This window comes from Heteronotia binoei, chromosome 1 (assembly GCF_032191835.1).
Source record: "Heteronotia binoei isolate CCM8104 ecotype False Entrance Well chromosome 1, APGP_CSIRO_Hbin_v1, whole genome shotgun sequence".
NCBI classification, from domain to species: domain Eukaryota; kingdom Metazoa; phylum Chordata; class Lepidosauria; order Squamata; family Gekkonidae; genus Heteronotia; species Heteronotia binoei.
In genome coordinates this window covers 112,271,455-112,279,246 of record NC_083223.1, presented here as the reverse complement: position 1 = coordinate 112,279,246, position 7,792 = coordinate 112,271,455, and positions in this window count along the sequence as shown.

The window sequence follows — 7,792 nt, the reverse complement described above, 5'->3', positions numbered from 1 at the left end:
ATCACAAACGTTTGATTCAAAAGTGGGAAACCATTTTGACAAGTATGCTACATGTTCCATCCTAAGTATGAGGAATTACCATTCCAGTGAAAGCTACAATATATATGCTTTAGAAAAAAAAATTCTGCAGAAGTACCTATAAAAACTACGAGATGACTAAGCCCCATTTTAAAAGACAAATGCCATCCTCTCACACAGGATGGAATGCATCTTCTTAGTGTTGGTTGCTGTGACACACACATCAAGTAAGCAACAAGGGGAAAAAAAAAACATTTTCTGTCTACTCTGCCAGTATAGAACCACTGACAGTAGAGGGAAGAGAAAGTGATTATGTCTCCTCCTCTCTCTAAGCCCATGTAGCTGTTAGCCCAAATATATCCCAGAGTACTGGGAATAAACTTTTCTAAGGTCAGAAATAGCTGCTGTGGGGAGGGGGATGCAGGAAATCCATAATCTTTGCATCTAGGGATCACTGAATCTGACCCATTGTTTTTACTTACATGCAAATGTAATTTATTAATCAACACAGTTATATGATTGAGTAATATATTTCTTTATTTGGATGGCAATCCTAGAAAATTTTCAAGCCTCTTGAGGTAATTTTACCTCTAAACTACTAAATGAAGAAACACTTTGGGAGATATAATCTAGTAGGTAGACCCAAACATGCTGTAACTATGAATGTAGGCTCCTCTCCATCTTCTATATCAGATTTGAACACTAAGGGGAAGCAAGAAGACAATTTTAAAACTTTGCATCAAGAGGATGTAGCATTCCAGCCTCTCCCAATGGGTGAACAAGGTTCTTCTGCACACATACCCATAAATGGGTGTGTAGTTCTTGACCCAAACGGAGAGTTAGAGAAAATCACAACAGATGACTGACAACCAAAGAACATTATCAGCATCCTCTCTTGGAATGTAGTAGGCTGGTCTAGAGGCTTATCTTGTTCCCCAGATATCCCCTTTTTTGCATTACTATGAAGTTATATTGCTCCAGGAAACCTAGACCTCAGCAGCCTTAGAACTTGATGGCTATTACACCTATGCTATCAAGGCAGTGCCAGACAGAGGACCAGACAGATTCAAAGGTGGCTTGGGTATTCTTGTGTCTACTTCTCTTAAAGTAGACTGCGTGGAACTATGCTCTTAGTGAGGTGCAGCCGATTAGGACACCTGACAGACCCCATTCAAACATTCAGGGGAGTCAGGCAGGGTTGCCTTTTAGCGCCCATACTATTTCTTTTCTATATAAATAACCTAGTAAGTTTTATGAAAGACCCCAGATTACATGCCCCCAAACTAGCAGATCGACACATCCAAGTGCTATTGTATGTGGATGATGCCATAATTCTCTCCAGAATGCCTATAGGACTGAAACAGGCCCTGAAAAAGTTCTCCCTTTATTGTGAAACTGAACATCTTAAAATTCATTATCAGAAAACTAAGGTTATGGCCTTTGGGAAAAACACAAGGGCTAGGTACTGGGAGATTCAAGGATACCAGCTGGAACATGTATCTAGTTTCAAATACCTGGGAGTAGTGGTACAGGCTTCTGGTTCCAACACAATCCATAACAGCAATGCCGCTGATGCAAGAGAGAAATCAGCAAATAGTATCCTGAAATTTTATTGGTCTCGGGGGGGGGGGTTACAATGTTCCAGCTGCACTTCACCTGTTTAAAGCTAAGGCACTGGCCCAGCTAACTTATGGAACATCTTCAGCTTCTTCCCTGTTCCTACTCAAGAGAGTCCAATCCAAATTTCTTAGAACATTAATCCAAGTACCCAAGTGTGTATCAAACTCCTGGGTCCGCTTGGAAACGGAAATGACTCGAGTAGCGGCTAGAATCTGTGTTCTTTCTATATATAAATGGGTCACTGGTATAAATCCTAAAGGGCTGTTCCCTCTTATCTTGCATGATCAATTGCAATGCAATTGACCCCAAGCAGTCTAAGCAGTCATTAGGAAGTTGGGGTTGGCATAGGCCAGGCAAAATCATATTTTAAGCAGAGAGTGGTCTTAAAGGTGCTTTCTTTGTATCTCTTCCATGAGAACCAGGGAACTGGGCAAAGGAAGCACTGGCTCTTTCCTTCCTTCCCCAAGGGAGGAGCCTCAGCCAATGGAGAAAACAGAGGTTTTGTTCTGTAACTCCTGTGTGATTGAGCAAGCCTTGCAAAGCAAGCTGTTATGCAGAAGGAAGCAAGAGAGAGGAAGAAGGAAACAGATGACAGCCAGTTGCTCGGGGGCCTGATAGGAGCCCTCCGGGGGCCTGATTCGGCCCCTGAACTGCATGTTTGACACCCCTGGTTTAAAGGTTTAAATAATAATCTTTTAAATTCTTTTTTTACTGTTATAGCCCTCAAGTCATCAAATTTTAACATGCAGATTCTTTGTGGGATTTTTTATAAGGTACTTTTTAGGTTGTTCTAGATGCCTGCCCAGAAGTGCCCCATTTCATTACTGCCTGTGCCATTTGTGAGACCCATATTGAAAGACAGCATCTCATTCTTTAACTCATTATTCTCTCCTCTTCTGTGTTGTAGTTATATCCAGATTTTTTTTTCTCACAGAGGTGAGAAATGAGGAGCAGAATGGTAATTACCTTCTTATTCTATTGTCACTAATACCTGACATTCTCTGGAAAGCCACCACATAAAAGATAAAACTGCAGTTTAGTCATTCAAATAGGGTTGCCAACTCTGAGTTGGGAAATTCCTGGAGACTTGGGGGTGGACATCTAGATGATGATGAAGAAGAAGACTGCAGATTTATACCCCACCCTTCTCTCTGAATCAGAGACTCAGAGCGGTATACAATCTCCTATATCTTCTCCCCCCACAACAGACACCCTGTGAGGTGGGTGGGGCTGAGAGGTCTCTCACAGCAGCTGCCCTTTCAAGGACTACCTCTGCTAGAGCTACGACTAACCCAAGGCTGTTCCAGCAGCTGTAAGTGGAGGAGTGAGGAATCAAACCCGGTTCTCCCAGATAAGAGTCCACACACTTAACCACTACACCAAACTGGCTTTCTATGGTCTAGACAATTGCTGTAATTCTATGAGATCTCTATTTCCCACATGGAGGTTGGCAATCCTGGTTCAATTTAGGGTTGCTATTCCCCTGGCAGCACTGGGGAAACCCCCCATTTTGAGGTCTTCAGCCCACTACCGGCTAGTTGACCAGAGGGGAACCCCCACCCCCAAACAGGGACACAGCCACACAATGTCCTTGACCTAGAAGTGATGACATCATGCCAGTGACATTGTGTGGGGACACTCTGGTATTTGACAAACTCTGTGCTTTTGAAGCCAAAAAACCACTGAGTTTGCTCAAATGCCCGAGTGTCTCCCAAGTGACATTCCTAGCATGATGACATCACTTCTGGGTGATCTCATCAAGCCAGGGATTTCATCCCTGCCCATCGCTGGAATGCCCACTAAAGTACCCTGTTTCAGACATGGTGAGATCTTGAGACCTGGCAACCCTAGTTCAATCTGTTTATTAAAGCGATTTATCAAGCTGTGTTAGTCTGTCTGCAGCAGCAGAAAAAAGCAATGGTCCAGGAGCTCTTTTCTGGACTAACAAAATTTGTGGCAGAGTATGAATTTTTGAGAGCTCATGCACTGCCAAAAATTTTGTAAGTCTTTAATGTCCTACTGAACTCTTGCTCTTTTTTTACAGTTTATTAAAGTGGTCTACCCATATGAGCACTATTCCTGCTGTTGTGTCCTTGAAACTAGGCCATAGCTATTGAATTCCTGTCCAAATGATAAGATCGGCAGAGTCACTGCTGTAGTGGAACTGAAAAGAAAAGGATGAGATCAGGTACAAGATTCAAACAGGGGTATTCTTAGCCACTGGATGTCTGCGGCACTTGCCCCAGGCGTCATGCTGGGGTGGGTCCCTGATCATCATACAGCCAGCTGGTTTCAAAGCAGCTCCTTTGTAGGGCAGTGAAAGGGTCCCACTATATCTGGTTGCTGCCCTGCCTGAGTAAAAACACTGCCCACAACTACAGAGGCTGTAGAGTAATGGATGGCAGCTTCATTCAGAGAGGGTTATAATCAGCTGTAGGGCTGTGACCCTCCTCTAACTGCTCTACAGATGAGTGACCCTGAAACTTCAGCTGCCAAAACTCCAGAGGCTCTAGTGGAAATCAGTCTTAGGAGATGTAGGCCACTCCACCCAAGGCAGTGATGAACCCATCCTTGACTTTTGTCCATGGCCCCAAATCACAGAGACCTCCCCAGCATTCAAAAAAATACTCATTTTGCCCCATACTTCCATTATGGTATACATACAGTCTAACACTGCAAGATTTGTCCTTAATGATGCCACTAGAAGCTGCCTTCACTTGCCAACCTGCAATCAACCTTAATTCTGGTCACATGCCTTGTCTGAGGATGACACATGCCAAGATGAGCATATAGTGCCATACAGTGGCTAGAAGTCAAAGGCACCTAACATAACTTCATTGCTCCGTGCTGGGTAATGTATCGCCTAAGGAGAAATTAACGTTTTAGTGAAAAGTTGTTTAATTTTTTTTAATGCCATCTGCGATGTTTCATTGTTTACATAAAAAGTGTTGGAATTCAAATTATTTACATTTTAGCCATTATAGGGTTAACAGATGTTATTTTTTAGAAAACAGGGTATGATGTATTGTAGCTAAAGATGGGCACAGACCAGAAAATGCTTGTTTGGTTCACCAACAGAACCGGACTGGTTCCCAGACCAGTTCGCAAACCAAACCAAAGTCTGGTTTGCGAACCAGTTCGCGAACTGGTCCAGTTTTTTAAAAGCCCCCCACAGGGCTTTGAGGCTCCAAAATGGCAGGTTGTCTCCAGATCACTCTCCTCAATGTACCCACCAAGTTTGGTTCACATTGGACTTCGGGAGGCTGAGTTACAGACCCCTAAAAAAGGTCATTCAGTGCAATGCTTTTCAATGGGATGTCATCTCTGCTGGTTCAGAAGTGACAAAAACTGACCTGGGTTAAGCTGGTTAAGCTACAGACATCAGACTCGCAGAGAACCTGCCCAGGGACCACTCACCCAGCCCTGGTCACATGACAACTGATTGGGGCCACGCCTTCCATCTTACCTGAGAAGGTGACAGGGACAACCAAGCCAGGCAACTGGGACTCACTGCACAGCTGTGGGAGGGGGCACTGGCAGACTAGCTAAGAGAATGTGTGGCTAAGAGAATATGTGGCAGAGGAGAAAGGATGCTTTTTTGGAGGAGCAGAAAGGGGAAGCCAGGGAAGAGGGCAGTTAGCCAAGCCCTCCAGAAATCTGTAGGTAGTTTGGGTGCCTGAGTGGGAGAGGAGAGTGAAAACCCCCCAGGCAGAGACTCAAGCAATGCAGGAAGAAATGGGATGCTTTTTGGAGGTGCAAAAAGGGGACCCCACAACCAGCATGCAGAGAAAGGGCAGTTTTCAGAACCCACAAAAGTGAACAGTCTACCCCCAAATCAAATCAAAAACATGAAGAAAAAAATCTATCCATTTTTCCCACTCCTCATAGCAAAGAAAAAGACGGGGTGGGAGAAATGTTATTCTGAATGCAAGGAAAGGAGAACAAAAAAGAAAGGTTATGTTTTTACTCTGGCAGTTTGTATAGAGGCCAGGAGATTCGACAGATTTCTCCACCCACCCCAGTAATTCCCCCCCCCCCCAGTCCATCAAAAGGTATTCTTTCACGCCCAGGGAGAACAAGACTCACAAAACCCAGACCCAAACAGAGGACAGGAATGCGCCTCCAGTGATCATATACATTTCCCACCCACCCCCCTCCATCCTGAGGAAGTCAGATCGATGCCTGTCACTGGAAATCAGACTTGCCTGTCAGCTTCAGACTGTCACTATTGGTCCCTCTATGGCTGGAAATATCCCACCCATACCCACTTTTCAGTGCGAAACACCATGGGTGGAGTTTCTTTGCCGAGAGTGCACAAGAGGTTCCGAACCAGGCAGAAAGTTTGGAGATTTCCTGGTCCGAACATGTGACTTTAGAACCCAGCTGCCTGAGTTTCGAACAAGGTAAAGTCCAGGCCAGATTTCAGTTCGGTGTTTGGGTCTGTGCCCATCCCTAATTGTAGCTTATATCCAATTAGGAACTGGTTGAAAGTAAGACCAGCAAAGTCCAGAAGAAAGTAGTTCGACATGTAACCTCTGAATTGGTCAGTTAAAACCTTGTGTGTAAGAAAGCTTTGATCTTGTACACAAGCTTAACAGATCAGTATCCAATCCCTGTGCTCTGTGGGAAGAAGCAAGCCAAGGAACACCATTCTTAGAAGTAGCCATGTAGCTGTAAGGATGTAGTAAGTGATGTAGAATGCATTGTTTTATTTTCTTTTATCCCAATACCTTTCCCTGATGTTTTATACTAGTAAACCTTATTTCTTTAAAAAAAAACCCCACCTTATTTCTTTTGATAATCAGAAGTCTTGTCTCTTTGAATGCATGTGTATCACTTCTGATTTAAAAATGAATATCCCAACAAAAAGCCTGGTTCCCAGCTTTTAAAAAAGTCTTCATTTAGAAGTGAAAGGGAAAATAAGCAGAGTAGGAAATCTCCATGTTGAAATGCTCACATTGGTGCCATTTTTAAAAATCTAATCAGGGAAGGAAATGACCTTACAAGTAAGATTTACAAGCCTGGGTCAACAGCCTTCACTAGGCAGCAACCAGTCGTGATTCCCTCTTCCTTTAGTGTACGTACAGCTTTCCAGGATTTTCATCTAGTCAGTCACTCAATTTACAGTCTACCCCAGTCGTTCAAAGTCCACTTTCAGCAAAAACATTGCTTACTTTGTTTTATAATTTTTAACTATAGTTTACATTTGTGTTTGCCCAGAGCGCCATTCCACAGTGCTGTGATAAGCTCTCGCAATCTCTTCAGAAATGCTGAAACATACTTTCAAGGCTTATATTTAACTTGGATGTTCTTACTTGTCTTAGGACAAGGCATAGGGGAAAAAATGGAATATAACGTGTAGCTCTTAATAAATCATGGTGGAAGGGGGACCTAAATGTGCTTCTATAGTTAATATTGGTGAAAGCTTTCAAATCTCTTTATTCAAAATCAGCTTCCAAAACTCCCCAAATCTCAGTTTTGCGCAACTCAAATTCTGCAGTCATCAACATCCTGAATAGAATAAATCAACCAATGCAGGACTTAGGGCTGAATTAATTGCTGTGAGTTTTGACGTTTTTGTGCTGAATATTTGGCATGCATCATAGATCAAATATTGAAGCAATGATAAGAGTTTTGCTTCTTCTTCTTTTTTTAGCATTTGTCCAAGTCTTAGACAGTAATAACAGTTCAATGATATATATACAAGTGCCTTCAAAGGCTCCAGGGAACTGCGCAGACCCTGCTGGGACACAATCCAGAAAGCTTCCTCAGGGTTAAACTAAAGTTTGGTAATAAAGGCAAGCACTTTGTAAATTCCCAGAGCAGGAAGGGCAGATTAAGAGGGATACTGCTACCAACCGCATCATCTAAAGCTGTGTTTTTTTCTTGTTCTTCCTGTTTTCTGTCCACAGGTATAAGGGTTGGGCCTAGAGGCACAACTGCTTAGGGTTGCCAACCTCCAGATGGTAGCTAGAGATCTCCCAGAATTACAACTGGTTTCCAGACAACAGATAACACTTTGCCTGGTGGAAATGGTTATTAAATTGTAATTTGATTGTATTTTTAATGTTGTAAACTGCTTTGGGTTCCTTCACAGAGAAAATGGGTACAAAAAGATCCTAACTCTTATGGCATGTACTGCACCAGGATCAGA